Genomic DNA, 16644 nt, shown 5'->3' with positions numbered 1-16644 from the left:
AGAATTCCAATCAGACCAGATTAAGCCAAATTAAACGCCCAAGTTTAATAGGCGGCAGACTCCCAGGTAGCTGGGAGCATGGCAGTGGGAAGACAGAGGGAGCTCACTGCAAACCTAGTCATGTGTTACTTGTTCCAGCTGCGACCCAAAATACCCTGTGGGAGGGTCAGCGCTTGGCAGGCTGGGAGTTGGAGTCTGGACCAACATCTCCCAAAGGCCCATTTGTAAAGGCTCTGTTGTCATTAGAGATACATTGTGGAAGGGAATATTGGGAAACCAGCCTCTCCCCTACCTTAAAGCTTCTTTGTTACCGTGAAGTGGGCAGCCTCATCAGCCAAGCCCTCTCTCCATGCTGCCAAAGGCTTAAAGCAACAGGACCAAAACTTTGAATAACACTTTTTCTTACTAAGACAATTTTTTTCCTGATATTTTCCCATAGTGCTGAAAACCTAACCCAGATTACATTTTATTAGTAGCATGAAGGAATTGTGTAAGAAAGTGAGTGGCATGAACTGATTATCAGTTTGGGAGCTGTGTGGTAGAGTGGGCAGCCTTGGTGACATAAGGTAAATTTTATTACAGTCTGACCATTTATTTATTTATTCTGCAAGTATTTGTTGAGCATTCAGTAGTAGTGCTGTTCGGTCTAACAAGGTGTGGCACCTGTCTTTGAACCCTTTCTAGCCAGGTTGGTGGCATAGCTTTGAGAGTGATAGTACAAAGAAAATGTAGCTCAGAGTGATAAGGAGGGGTAAGAATGAAGCTATGTGGGTAGGTGGCACTGTGCTTGAGTTTTGAAGGATGGGTGTGCGTATATATCAACTAGACATATCTGGTGTGTATATGCGGGCATGTATGGTGATGGTGGCGACATGCATGGTGACCAGACGCTTCAAGTACAGAGACTCATGCATGACTACATAGACATGTAAATTATTTCACAAAAGTGGGTTTAGCAGTATGCAGCCGAAATGGCAAGAAAATAAGCTTAGGGAGATAGACAGACATAAAATCATGAAGGGTCTTGGTTGATCAATAAAGAATTGTGTCAGGGGCCATGCGAAAGTGACAGCAAGCAGCATTGAAACTCGTGGAACATGGCTCAGCAGTCAGCTTAGACACACTGGAAAGGCAGAGCCCCAGGGACTACGTGGGCTAAGGACCTCGTGCTCTTATCAACATGGCTCTACTTCCTGTACATCCCTCATAACCTATGACTTCTATGAAAACTCTCAGGGGGTTTCTGGACCCGCACTGGGCGCTGTCACTGGTACTTACAATAAGAGTGATTGACTTTTTCCAAGCCTTGTTGCTGGAGCAGATAAATGATTCAACCACCACACTTAAAAGGAATTTAGACATGTAGATTTTTAGTAAAGTTAGGTTAAGATGTTTTTGTTAATGGCTTTGATGTAGAAAATCTTGGAAGAACATTTTAAAGTTTAAAAAGACAGACTTTTAATAGTTGAACAAAGGATTCATTGAGGTCAGAGAACAAGAGAAAAGGAAATCTGGCTATTGCTGACTGGTGTTAACTTTCTTGCTAAAGATGGGTTGTTGATCAAAGGTGATGATTAATTCCTTGTACCCATTTTTTCCCCTCAGTTTCATGGTATGATTTAATAAAAAACTGTTGATGAATGGTTATCCACCCTGAGGATGTAAAGTATAAATGACTGATTATTTTATTTAAAAAGTTTAGATTTGTTATTCTTTTAATTTAAGGTCTTTATAAGATTACCCTTTGAGATAAATAATAAAATGATTGATTATTTCTTTTTAACCACCATTAAGCCTGCTATTAAAAGAACTGGCTGAGAAAAATACCTTGCTTGCTTGCACTTTGTTAACCTATGACAAATTGCTTAGACACGAATGAATGTAGGTCCTTGGGAAGAATTTGTTCTCGCCTGTAGTAATATAATGTTTAGTCATGTAAGGGTATTGAGAAGCATGCTGGCTTTTACTTATATTCATTGTAATCATTCACTGAATAAAAGTAGAATGTACCACATTGTAATTTTCATATTGTTTGAAAGATTTTGCCGGGGTGTATAAGCAGCAGTAAGGGAAAAAATAAAGAGATATAGAAGGGAAGATATAGGATAAATTCAGGGAAGATATAGAAGGAGTACAGCTAGGAAGAAGAAGAGAAACAAGAGGTTAGAAAACAGAACAGAGAAGGAATAGGGTAGAACAAACAGCAGAAAAAAAATAAAATGAAGAATTGAGCTTTGGTCCTCAGAAAAAAAGTCCCCGTATGTCTGTTTGTCTGTCCAGCAGTTGGCCTAGTCAGATCTCCTCTCTAGTTTCTCTGACCAACTAAAAGTTGACCTTTCAACAGTGCCATTTTATTAGTATTCTGAAACCTATCATTATCAAAGATATACATTTAACAAAGCAAATCTCCTAATCAAATTTGGGCATTAGAGAGATAGCTTAGGTTCATATAAGAAGAAGGCAGCCAAAATAGAGGCAATAATAAAGAAGGCACAGTTGCCCCACTGAGAGGTAATGAGGCCCCAGGATTGTAGTAACAGTGGGTAAACTGAATCAAAAAAAAAAATCCTGGGGTGAAATCTTTAGATTCAAAAGTTAGATTGGATACAGGATGCCGTGTGAGGACTCGTCTAGCAAGATAACTAATGTTTGGCCCACGGTAAACAGAAAATCAAGATGGCATGACTTGGCATAGTAAATGGACATCAGAGAAAAGAGAATGCTTGGGGAGAAAAGTGATGAACATAGGGTGTTGAGCTTGGAGATGCTATGAGTCATTGCTTTATGAGAATGAACAGAATTCTAGGGAACTGTGACATTTAAGAGATGAGTGGAGGGTTCTCTGAGAGATAGGAAGTCACAGTGTCACAAACGTGGTCCCTGTGAGATTAAATGGTAGTTCATATCTGAGTAACACAAAACCATCAGGCTGTTGCTTAGGGATGGCAAGAGGGAGGAGGCACGTTTATGGCTGCGAATGAGGAACAGATTCAAATACTAGAAGGACAAAGAGGAGGATCGCAAGTGCGCGTGCAGTAAAGACATGCATGGGAGGCACAGAACTACATAGCTGTAAACTGGCAAGTTACTAGACGTGGGAAAAGGTATCTTTATTATAAAAGCACATACATTTCTTACATACTTTCCCATTGTTGTGCCCATAAAAGTTGTCCTGTACTGAAGTCTGCTCTTCTCTCATGGTAGTACTACAGGTGGCAATGACTGGAAGGGCGTTTGATCTTAAAGAGACCAAATCACAGGCCCGACCTTAGCCTGGCAAAGGAGCACTAAAGGGAAGAGAAAGCATGTGAAATGGGCAAAGGGGTGGAGTTTGAATCCCTGGTTTGCATCAAGGATTAGTAGTTCTAAAGAATGTGGAAATCGTGGGACCTACCAACAGGAAATATTTGCAGACTTAGAACAAAAATGTTTACTTGATTTTGAGATTAAACAGTAGTTCATATCTGAGTAATAAAAAAACCATCAGACTGTTGCTTGGGGACCACAGGTATTATCCTTATCTAGGAATTATGGGAAAATCCCCAGGGGTTATTTCTCTCAGACTACCCGCAAGCATTTGAGTAACACTAGAGATGTTTGGTTCCTACGCATTCTATAAAATATTGGCTTATGGGTGCCAGAAAAGCCTAGGCTTGACTTTTTATCCCATAATAAACATTCTCATACTTTTGTAATAGGAGATACAGTCTTAGTAGAAAATAAAATGTTTACCAAAATGGGTAGAAAGTAGTTTTCCACTGTCAGCACCTCATAACCACTGTTAGCCAGTAACTGTATATACGATATATAATTTGTAATTTTGTTTCTTTGATGCCAGCATAAAGATGATTGTCAATCTTTGCTTTCTTCTTGTTAACAAAAAACAACTTGTATTTCATAATGTTTGGTTTATAAAAATTATTTTCAATGGCTACTGCTAGATATTTGAGCTGTATGGGTCTTTTGCAGTTTTAGACAGTGTGTTGATAATTATTTTTGTTTACAATTGGTGTGTGTGTGTGTGTGTGTGTGTGTGTGTGCATTTCTGCCTAGAAGGCAAATCACATATACTTTATATCTACTTCTGAAGTGCATATATATACTACATGACCCACAGTTGGGAACAGTACTCTGGCTAGTTGTTAAGGTGGCTTAAGTACAGCTCTATAGCATCAGCTCTCAACTTGGGTTTAGGGACTGTACATGTGATTGTTTGTGAGGCTCAACAGGGGAAGAACTTTCATTTTCCCCAAATTCTAACTAAAATTTAGATTTCCCTTTAATTATTGACATCAGCCACCACCGTGTTTGAAGTGGCTGAGACTGTACCACTAATGGAGCTCACGAATATTTCCATTGTGGTGCCAGTAACTTGAAAGGGTATTATTTGTGCCTGTCATTGATTCAATATTATAATAACTATGAATTTAGTTGGTATCTCTTCCTATAAAAAGTGTGTGGAAAATAGCTATTACCAAATCATCAGTCAAAAAATGTGATGTATAATTTGTTTTCATTGGTAGTTTATGCAATATATATTTTTATAGTATTATGATGAGAAATGGCAAACATGAATTACCAGAATGTCAAAATTTATAGCATACAAAAAGACTGAAATTCCTAAGAAAAAAGTAGAATCTGAGAAATGAAAATTATTCTCATTAATTGAGAGTAATAATAGAAAACAGCTAAGCAAAACTGTGATATATTAGACTCTGTTACATACCTTGTTTATTTAATTCTTACAACCTAATGAGGTGATCTGTTTGAATTTACAAGCAAAGAGCCTGAGGTCACAGAGCTAAGCCAGTTGTGTAACCAGGGCCATGAACTTAGCAGTGCTCCTCAGGGGCTGGGTACTTCCTCTTGGGTGAGCTAGAATTTAGGAGAAATAAATGTGGACGTGCAATATAGTGAAGTCAGTTACTTTACCTGGTCATCCTGATCTGTACCTCACAAGTCTGAGCACAGTATGCTCTACCTACTATATTTATGCAAATTTGGGGCAGAACACTTAAAGGAACTAACCAGGGTGTCATGGACTCTGGTTCTGACCATAGTTTATAACTATGTTTATAACTATAATTCATTATAGTTATTTCATTTATTCATTAATTATTTTTTCTTTATTCATCAATTATTTTTCAACTTTATTTATTAATTATTCATTAATCCATTCATCCCACAAGCATTTTGAGCCTCTAGTGAACCAGGCACATTTCCAAGTCCTGGGAATATATCAGGAAATCAGGAAGATGTGGTTCGTGCATGTTCAGGGCACCACACTTCGGTGGGGAAGATGAGACACCAAACCCAGCATCCCAACATGAACCTTTCTCCTTCCCTCTCTGCGTGGGTTTCTTACCAGCCCAGCCTGCACCTGTGTATTGCTGTGACTTAGGATAGCCTCAGCTGTACAAAGTCTCACAGACTCCCTGTTTTAGCCACTTGACCCTTCCTCACCAGAGTTTATATGTTGTATGAAGATATTGATATTGATGTGTCTGGGGGTCTTTTCATGTTGTTCTCCCCTGCTACAGGGGTGGAGAGGGAAACCCACTGCAAGGAGACAGATGGTGTTGGTGGTTCACTGTTCACTACCTCGCTGACCCCTTCCATGCCGCCTTTGCGGATAGGAAGACAGCTCTAGAGAAGAGCGTCTCTCTGGGGTTTAGGATTTCAGTTCTGTGACGATGTCACACCACTAACTAGATTTATGGCATTAAACTGACCAGTTTTAGAAAATACTTCTTTCTAAGAGAATCAGGATTAACATATGAGCAAGGGGGGTTAGGATCATGATGGGGAAGACCACAGAGACAGCTGACCTGTGCTAGTAGGAGCTCATGGGTTCTGGACTGACAGCTGGGGTGCCTGCTTGGGACTGAACGAGGCCCTCTGAATGTGGGTGGCAGTGGTGTGGCTTGATCTGTTCGTGGGATCCCTGGCAGAAGGACCAAGACTTATCCTGGCTGCATGAACTGGTTTTGGGGGCTCGATTCAGGGGGAAGGGTCCTGGTACTGCGTCAACTTGGTAAGCCAGACTTTGCTGACACCCCCAAGGGAAGCCTTGCCCCTCTGAGGAGTGAATGGAGGATGGGAAGGGAGGGAGGTGGTGGAGGAGTGGGAGAAGGGGAGTGGGGGAGAACTGCGGTTGGTATGTAAAATGAAAAAAATTAAATAAAATAATGAAGAAAAAATAAGAAAGTCAGGATTAAAGGAGGGGGCGGAGGAAGAGAGTCCCCTGCGGTTAGAGGAGGTGACCACAGGCAGCAGGCAGGGGCCAGGGTTTGTACTCACAGGAGCCTTCTCTTGCTTAGCTTTGCTAGGGGTCTGGGGAGGCTGAGGGAAGCAGCACTGGGCAGCTTCTCATAGGAATGCACCTTCATGATCTGGTTCTCACCATCCTTGGGCTTGTCCTAAATGAGCTGGCAGTAGAGACTGGCACACAGACTCTGTGTGGTTCTTAAAAGCCTCAAGGCAGCTTTCAGAAGGCAAGAGAGTTACACCTCAAGCCGTAAACACGTTAGAACTAGGCTCACCACAGAACGTTTTCTGCTTTTCTTCCAAAGTCAAGTTGCCTCCTGGTCTTAAACTGTCCATCAAATTGTCATCTTAACGTCATTATAAAACAGTAGTGCACACCCGAAACTAGAATTTTTAAGTGACATGGTGGTCTTGTTGGGACAGAACATCTCTGGCCGCCTCCTCTCGGTATCACACAGACTCTTGAGGGTATGGGGAGACTTCACCAAAAGCCTCCTTTTGGACTCCTGACATGTCACCTCAGATCACTTCTTGACTACTGTTTGGAATTCTGGGCATGAGGACGGAGTAAGTAGAGACACTGTAGCTAGAATTAGAAGTGAGTCTTAGTGCACAGATATCAGCACAGCTAGAAGAGGAATGGTAATCTGCCTATCAGTGAACCAACTAGGGACTGGACTCAGCCTGGAGGGAGAAGTGAGAGGGAACCGAAGGGCTCACAGTTAGATAAAGCCTGCTAGGCAGGAAGAGAATGACACCTAAGAACCAGAGCACACCATGTTCCAGCTTCAGAACTGTGACTGTGTTAAACTCCTTCCAACTGGGAAGAAAGATCCTATGAGTTTTTACATGTAGCTGAGTGCCCCTACTCTACCTAGCAATGTAAACTAGCCTTAATTTCAGAAAAACTTTCTAGACACAAAAGTCAAGTCCCAAGCCTTGAACTTGTGATACTGAGCTTGATGCTCACACCCAAGGGTCAAGGAAAAGAACAGTTTTGGTATAGATTTTGAGACGATTTAAAATGTTTTTACTGCCTCTCAACTCTCCTGGGAAGAGGAGCCTTCCCTGGATGTGGACCAAGAACCTGCACCCTAGAGGTGTTACTCTGGCTAGATTCTATGAAGGGAGTGGGTGCAGGGGATAAAATACTAAAATAAAACTGGGAGCCACGGGTCCCCATCTGCAGCTACAACTTAAACTTAAGATCCTAAACATGGAGTCAGTGACGGGTGCTGGGAAGGGTGCTGGGAAGGCAGAAACAGGGAGGGAGGAGGATCTTGGCGTAGAAGTCTGTCTGCTCGCCTTCACTTCTTGGCCTTGCCCTGAGAGGCCACAGCGTCCGTGGCTTTCCCGCACCCTCTCTAAATCTCCCAGGAACTGCATGGGTTTAACGGGCTTCAAGTTCTTGTCCAATTCATAGACAATGGGAATGCCAGTTGGCAGGTTCAGCTCCATGATGGCCTCTTCTGAGAGACCTTCCAGATGCTTGACGATCCACCGAAGGCTGTTGCCATGGCCGCAATCAGGACTCTTTTCCCCTCTTTGATCTGGGACACAATCTCTTCATTCCAGAAGGGCAGTGCTCTGGCAATAGTGTCCTTCAGGCTCTCACAGGACGGTAGCTGGTCCTCAGTAAGGTCTGCGTACCTGCAATCGTTACTGATGTTGCTGTAGAGGGATGATCCGGCTCCATTGGCGGTGGTGGGACATCGTAAGATCGCCTCCAGATCTTTACCTGTGCCTCACCCTGCTTAGCAGCAGTTTCTGCTTTATTGAGACCAGTCAGAACCCCATTGTGTTGTACATTGAGGCACCAGATCCTGACCACTGGCAGCCACATCTGGTCAGTGGCATCCAGGACTGTCCAGAGGGTCCAGATTGCTCTCTTCTGCACGGAGGTGAAGCAGAAGTCGAATTCATAGCCAGCATCTCGCAACGCCTGTCTTTGCCTCCTTGTGGCCGGCCCGGCTTAGGTCAGGCTAAAGCGGTTCTTCGAGTTTCAGGTGCTGGATGAAGACTAGCTTGTAGGAGGCCATGGCAATCTTATTTACAAGGGTCTGCTTTAGGAGGATGTCAAGGAGGAACCATGCTGTGGTCTGACCAGTGAAATGCTGCAGCCAAGTTTTGTCCCTGGAGCCTGTCCTGCACTCTTCCGCAGTTAGGTAACTGGGGGCTGTAGTCATTCCAGTGGAAGGTGAAAGTAGCTTGCATTTAAAAGATGATTTAGAAGATACTATCTTCCTCTCTGACCCTAGAGGAGCTGCTGGCCCCGGAAGGATGGGATCAATCCTGTCAAATCTATGTGTTAAATTTACTTTTACAAAAATAAAAAAGTACATATATATTTATCAGCACACAAAAGCCCCTCTGAGGTTTCTAGTGGTGAAATAGTCCTATGTGGTCACCAGAAAATAAGCCATCCCTCATATCAAGTGAGATAAGCTCCTTGTCCTCAAGGGACAGGAGTGTCTCTTACTGTGTGTTAGGATCCCTCTGCCTTGTCTTGTAGAGGGGAAGTGCCCCTTAATCATGTCCAGGATTTTGTTTTCACTGTCTGAATCATGTTCCAGCTGTTTGACCCTACCATGTGGGTTCAGATCTTGTTTTGGGCATACTAAATCTCTTACCAGATCAGTATAATAAAGGAGTGATGTGCAATAAAAAATTAAAAAAACAAACAAAAATAAATAAATAAAATGTTTTCAAGGTTCTGAGCAAAAGTACTTAGCAGTAGGACTCTGCCTTGGCTCCAGGCAACTTGCCTGTGTGCACAAATGTTGTGGCGGTGTTTTGCATCACATTAATTCATTTTGGTAATATACTATTCCATCATGGCTGAACAAATATGACATTCATCTTTGGGACTGTGAAGGTGACTCAGTGAACAAGCACATTTCCTGTGCAAGCAGTAGACCGTTAGTTAGAATCCCCAGAACCCAATTGTAGCCAAACATGGTGTGCATGCCAGTATTATCAGCATTTGGGGCAGAAAACAAGTAGATCCTGGGAGCTTGCTGGTCAGCCAGCCTAGCTACAATTGCAAGCTTCAGGTTCAGCGAGAAATCCTGTGTTGGGGGGTGTAAGGAAGAGAATGATTGAGTGGGACACCAGATGTTCTCTTCTGTGTGCGTACCAGCAACACACATGTGCACACCCATGAATCATGAATGCAGTATGCACAAACACATGAGAGAGAGAGAGAAGAGAGAGAGAGAGAGAGAGAGAGAGAGAGAGAGAGAGAGAGAGAGAGGAGAAAGAAGGAGAGGGAGAGAGAGAGAGAGAGAGAGAGAGAGAGAGAGAGGAGAGAGGAGAGAGGAGAAAGAGAAAGAAGGAGAGGGAGAGAGAGAGAGAGAGAGAGAGAGAGAGAGAGAGAGAGAGAGAGAGAGAGAGAGAGAGGATAGAGAAATTCAACTTCTCTGAGGCTTAAATCAAACTGAGCAAATAACTGAAGTCAGGATGCTAGAAACTTTCCAACTGACAGATCAGCTACATTTCTCCTGGCAAAAACAGTTTTCCATGCTGCTTTCAGTCCAACTCCGTAGAAAGGTAGTGAGGTCAGTAACATAACTTCACACGACCCTAAAGGGCAGTTACCTTGCCAAGGAAGTCATCCTGTGTGACAGTTCTTCGTTAGGTTATGATCTCATGCCTCTCAAAACTGTTGCTGATATATCAGCATGTCCCGCAGTGCAAAATATCTCATCCACTACATAGCCCAGCAATTATTCTTAGACCCACTGAAGTGTCAACATCCTTAGCAGAAGCCCATGAAAAATATCAAAGGTCAAGTGGTCACTGATGGAACCGAAGATAAAGGCAGAGAGGAAAGTTTAGAAAATTTACCAGCGCTTCCTACACGCAAGAAAAGAAAATGTTCAAGCATGTAAGGAAATGCCCTTTGAAAATTAAAGATTGATTAGAAATGAAACAAGGCAATAAAAACATCAATCTGGCAGTGGAATCAACACGAAGAGGTTTAGAGCCACAGATCTAAGGCTGTCTAGAGAGTTCACAAAGAAGCAGAGGCTAAAAGGGTTTAACTAGCATTTTAAAAAACATGGGAGAAAGTGGAAAATTAATTAAACTTATGATTTGTTGCTGAGTAATTTACTGCACAGTGGGATAATTCAAAGATCACAAGGACTTTGTAGCATATCCCAGATAAATCCCAGTTCTGATCTCTATGCCAAGATGTGTCTACAGAATGTGTGGCTGGATCTCTGGTCTTTCCCCTCAATGCCTTGGCATGGCTTTCCTAACTCCATACTCTCCTTGGGCTCTCCTTCCTGTGACCAAGGAAGCTATGAAACTATTTTAGATGTATGATTCCACCTAGCTTTCTTGAAGGCCCATTCTTACATAAGGGTGGCTTTTGGTCTTGAGGGTATTTGAAAGAGCATTGGAGTTAGGGTCTGGCTTACCTCACTCAGGATAGTGTTTTCTATTTCCATCCATTTGCATGCAAAATTCAAGAAGTCCTTGTTTTTTTACTGCTGAGTATTACTCAAATATGTATATATTCTATACTTTCTTCATCCATTCTTCCACTGAAGGGCATCTAGGTTGTTTCCAGGTTCTGGCTATTACAAACAATGCTGCTATGAACATAGTGGAGCATATACTTTTGTTGTATGATAGGGCCTCTCTTGGGTATATTCCCAAGAGTGGTATTGCTGGGTCCAGGGGTAAGTTGATCCCGAATTTCCTGAGAAACCACCACACTGCTTTCCAAAGTAGTTGCACAAGTTTGCATTCCCACCAGCAATGGATGAGTGTACCCCTTTCTCCACAACCTCTCCAGCAAAGGCTATCATTGGTGTTTTTGATTTTAGCCATTCTGACAGGTGTAAGATGGTATCTTAAAGTTGTCTTGATTTGCATTTCCCTGATCACTAAGGAAGTTGAACATGACCTTAAGTGTCTTTTGGCCATTTGAACTTCTTCTGTTGAGAATTCTCTGTTCAGCTCAGTGCCCCATTTTATAATTGGGTTGATTAGCCTTTTACGGTCTAGTTTCTTGAGATCTTTATATATTTTGGAGATCAGACCTTTAGGGTCAGAAGAAATAAGCCCCATTTACTCACAAGTAAAGTAAAAAGTTACCACTTTGACCATAGCTTTCCTATTGATGGGCACAATTTATTATCTACATATACATGATTCCAGGTACAGAAATTGTAATGAAATAACAATTTCCCAGGACTTTTGAGAGGCTCCAAAGTTTACATTTTCTTTCTATATCCAGATAATAAGATATCTAATATCATGAAGTTGGTATTAATGCAGATAATCTAAAGATAAAAATTATATATAAAATATATTTTAAATAGTTGATGTTAATTTTAGGTAATTCATAAATGACAATATTTAATGAAGTAGAAAGCTCATGGGGTTAAGTCATGTGATTTGAAGTTTGTAATAAAATAAGTTATCAGCATTTTAGGCATTTTTTGGGTCCTTTCTGTTTTGTTTTTCGAGACAGGGTCTCTCTGTGTAGCCCTGGCTGTCCTGGAACTCACTCTGTAAACTGTACTGGCCTTGAACTCAGGGATCCACCTACCTCTGCCTTCCAAGTGCTAGGATTAAAAGTATACATCATCACTGCCCATAAATTATAATTATTAAGAGTAGATATTATTATATATGTGCTTTAAATCTAGGTTTTCAATGGAGCTTTATGTGTTCATCTATCCAAGTATCATATATATATATATATACATATATATATACATGTATTCAATTTCATGTAGTATTATGTATGTATACAGTATACATTTGATAAATTTATTTAAATTAAAACTCCAAGGATTTGAGAATAGCTAATAAATTGAAGATTTTGGAACTTCACTTTAGTCTTTATTCAAAAGACTAAAGTCAGGAGTGGTGATAAAAATGTACAGAATCCCACTTAAATGCCTTAACTGTTCATTATTTTCCAGTAAATATTACCTATGGTCAAGTTAATGGTTTATGCTTTATTATCTTTCATCATATTTATAAAAAGATGTAATTTGCATATCAAAAGACTAGCTTATGAAAATGCCACTCAACAGTGTAGTATAGTCACAGAATTGTAGAGCCACCTCCACGGTGTAGATTTAGTACCCTTTCTCCACTCCAAGAGCAAACCTAAGCCCGTGGGTGACTGCACCCCCTTCTGACACAGTGCTGGGGCACACAAGCACATGACTCCATAGATCTGTCAAGTGTATTTGCGTTGGCTGACTTTATTTTCTTTACATTGAGCCGAGGTTGAGTTTCTGGGATCACCACCACCTGGTATGTATTTTTAAAGTTCTTAAATATTGCTGATTTGCTGCTACTTTTTATAAATTTTTCTACCACTATTATAAAGATGCTGGTGTTTGCTTTATTTTTTTCTCATAATGACTGTCTGGCTTGAACATCAGGGTGATTTGGGCCTTATAGAAAATGTTATAGTGCTTTTTTAAATCATATTTTGGAAGAGCTCATAAAGAATTGATATTACTTCTTACAATTTGCCAGAGGCATTGTATATTTTGTGCTTTGCATTATGAAAAATTTCTAAATAACTAATCTAGTTTTTTACTTGTAATAAATATATTTGGATTTAAAATTTTATTAGCTAGTCAGTTTTAGCACATGTATCTTTTTGGAATTTTCCCATCTTGCTTGAGTTATCTAATTCGTTCTTCAGAGTGTTCTCTTACTATTGTTTTATTTTTGGAGGACTAGCAAATAATGTCCTCTCCTTGATAATTATTAGTTAGTATAATAATAACTAAAATCATCTTTCTGTCACCCTAGCTAATGGTGTGCCAATTTTATTATCTTTTCAAGGAACCAACTTTTGACTTCATTGCTTTCATCTACTGTTTTCTATTTTTATGGAAATTATTTTTGCGTTAACCTTTATCCTTTTTCATAGAAAACTTGTAGGAAATTATGCTATTTTCATTTATAACATTTAGTTGGAGCATGATTTTTCTAGTTTAAGTTGCTGGGTTATTTTTCTTTGAATTGTTTGTTAACATTGTTTTACTTATTTATGAATTTCCAAATTTTCCTTTGTTGATAATTTATAATTTAATTTTATTTTGATCTGAGAATGCATTGTATAATTTCACTTTTCAAATTTATTGAGTTAACTTTATGACCTACATTAAAATCTGCAGCAGAAAAATGCACACTGGAGAAGAATATGAATCCTGTTATTATTGAATGGAGTGTTACATAGATGTTTCTTAGATAAAGTTGCTTTATCACCTCATTAAGAATTTCAATCTCTTTATTGATATGTCTAGTTGTTGTATTTATTATATATTCAAATAGAAAGAGACCATGAATTTGAAAGAAAGCCAGGAGGGGCACATGTAAGGAGTTGGACAGAAGAAAGGAAAGAGGAAGTAATATAATGATATTATAATCTCAAAAAATTGTTTAAGAAGTTACGTGTTTATGTGTATGTCTTTGAGTATATATGAGGACATGAGTGCAGGTGTTCACATATGCCAAAGAAGGCATCAGATTCACAGCAGCTGAAGTTACAAGTAGCTGTGAACCACCTGAAGTGGATGCTGGGAATTGAACGTGAGTCCTTTGCAAGAGCAGTGAGTGTTTTACTGCCCAGTTGTCTCTTCAGGCCCACCCTCTCATTATTTAGAAATGATATATTTCTAGGTTTTAAACATAGTTATATATTTGTTAACTTATTTTTTTATTTTTACTGTATTTAGGTATCAATCCTAGGGCTTAACAATGAACACTTTAGCCTTTCTTTCTTTTTTGTCTTAAAAACCATGAATAAGAGAGACAGAGAGGAGAGAGAGGCAAGGGAGAGAAGAAAGAGAGAGAAAGAGGAGAGAGAGAGGAGAGGAGGAGAGAGGGGAAAGAGAGGAGAGAGAAAAAGAGGAGAGAGAAAGGAGAGGGAAAGAAGAGAGGAGAGAGACAGAGGAGAGAAAGAGGAAAGAAGAGAGAAGAGAGATTAGCCAACCTGGTTCCCTGTTGTACAAAGTCATCTCATTTCTTTCATTCATACCAAGAACTTCTGTTATAGCTACCACTGTTGATCAAATCAAACAAATGCTTGACAAACATCCTCCAAGATGGGAATGTGTGACCAAATACATAGAAAAATTATGTTTATCTTATCTGTTGTTGACAGAAGTTTGTGTCCCACCAAGTCCTGCAGTCATTCAGTCCCAAAGAAACACACACAGGCCTACTTTAATTATAAACTGGTTGGCCTATAAGCTCAGGCTTTTTATTAACTCTTATATCTTACATCTTAACCCATAATTTGTGTCTATGTTAGCCATCAGCGAGACGTTCTCATCTTGCTTCTTCTGTGTCTGGGTGACAATTGTAGACTGAGTTTTCTTCTTCCCAGAATTCTTCTATTCTCATTGTCTTGCCTCTGCTTTTTGCCTGGTCACCCCACCTATACTTTCTGCCTGGCTATTTGCCAATCAGTGTTTTATTAATATAAGACCATTGTCCCACAGCCAGCACTCCCCCCTCCCTTTTTTTTCAAAACAAGAACTCTGAATCGAATATCCTTTGTTTAGCTTTTTTCCTATTATCCATAACAACTTGTAACTTTATACTAAGATAAATATCCATAATCCATTTCGGGGGAATGTGGGCATAGTTTTCCAGGCTACTTCCTGCTGACTGGGGGCACTGATAATCTTATGGGGACCTAAAGAAAATTTAAGATTATGGTCAAGTACTCACTGGAAAATTCTGTGAGGCTTGATCATCTCAGCCAGCAGACAGAGAGGAGAGGTTGTTCTGGATATAGAATGTAGACATCCGGGTCATCTGCTCCTGTCAGAGATGTTTCAGGAAGTCTTCCTTAATCAAACCTTATTTTTAATAGTCCAGAATGAATCCATAGCCTCTCATTTCCTGTGGAAACAAAAGTAAAACCTCTTCTCCAGAGTAACATATCTTTTGACTTAAATTTTGAAGTCAAGGCATTTTCAAAATACACATGTTGGATTAATCCGGCAGCATTTATAATCAAATGTCTTTTAGCAGCTGTGCTCCTTCCTCAGTCATCAAACAATTTAAAGACAACACAATAACATACAATCTCCAGATTCTTTGTGTATTTTCCATCTTTACATGGCTTTATTTTAAACTCTACTTCTTTTCTTTTTCTTTTTAATTTTTGGTTTTTTGAGTCAGGGTTTCTCTGTGTATCTTTGGCTGTCCTGGAACTCATTCTGTAGATCAGGCTGCCCTTGAACTCACAGAGATCTGCCTGACTCTGCCTCCCAAGTGTTGGGATTAAAGGTATGTGCCACCACACCCAACTGCTCTCTTTATTTTTTTTTTATTTTAAGGACTCTATCCTTTTTTTTCTCTCCCAAGCCTACATATATTTTTAAACACACTGTAAATTGTTTAGAGACTTTTTCGTCTGAAACTGTCTTTACTGTATCTCTCTTTTTCTGGCCACATGAATTTTTAATTTGCTAAGCAATATGGCTAGGATTGAAATCATGCTTTGACAGCTGGATCTAGTCCATTCCTTAGCTTTCTGAGAGTCTAGCCTCATGGTAGAGGTACCAGCCCAAGCCATGTTTACTGCCACAGTTCTATGGAGTTTTAAGGTCCCTGCCACCACCAGAAGCATGCTACCAGCTATTCATCAACACCATTTAAGTGTTTGTTATTGGGGCCTCTTAAAAGAGCTGCAAGGTTTTTGCAGTTAAAGCTTAGTCAGGAAATCGTTCTTAAATAAGACAAGCTTTCCTCTAGCAAACAGAGCCCACCCAAGAAAATGCTCCTACCAAGAAACCATGCTCAACTCTGTTCTTTTTCTAGAATTACTTCACAAACTCTCTCAGGTTTTATGTAGATGCAGTTGTCCATATTAGTACCATTCTGTTGACCAAGGTTTCTATCCTGCCTGGTCCTGTAACCATTCAGTCCCAAAGAAACACAGAGGCCTACATTAATTATAAACTGGTTGGCCTATAAGCTCAGGCTTCTTATTAGCTCTTATATCTTACATCTTAACCCATAATTCTTGTCTATGTTAGCCACGTGGCTTGGTACATTTTATCAGCGAGTCAGCCTCATTTTGCTTCCTTTGTGTCTGGGTGATGACTGTAGACTGAGCTTTCCTCTTTCCAGAATTCTCCTGTTCTTGTTCCCTTGCCTCTATTTCCTGCCTGGTCACCCTGCCTATACTTCCTGCCTGGCTACTAGCCAATCAGCATTTTATTGATACAAGACCATTGCCCCACAGCAATCTCTTAGGAAAATAATTTATACTGATTGGCAGCATCAATAATTGATAGTGTTTGGCAGATGGACTCTAGGCTGTAGGTGGTTCATGCCTTTCAAGTTTCTATTCAAGGAGATGTTATCCAATGAACA

The 16644-nt window shown here is 40.2% G+C and overlaps 1 pseudogene; it reads right to left on the bottom strand.

The window, feature by feature from the left end:
* Positions 1–7574: 7574 nt before the first annotated feature.
* LOC142858123 (phosphoglycerate mutase 1 pseudogene) overlaps positions 7575–16644 on the bottom strand; it is a 49437-nt pseudogene continuing 40367 nt past the window's right edge.

The sequence above is a fragment of the Microtus pennsylvanicus genome, chromosome 10 (genome assembly GCF_037038515.1).
Source record: "Microtus pennsylvanicus isolate mMicPen1 chromosome 10, mMicPen1.hap1, whole genome shotgun sequence".
Classification (NCBI taxonomy): Eukaryota; Metazoa; Chordata; class Mammalia; order Rodentia; family Cricetidae; genus Microtus; species Microtus pennsylvanicus.
This window is presented reverse-complemented; position numbering and strand designations above follow the sequence as displayed.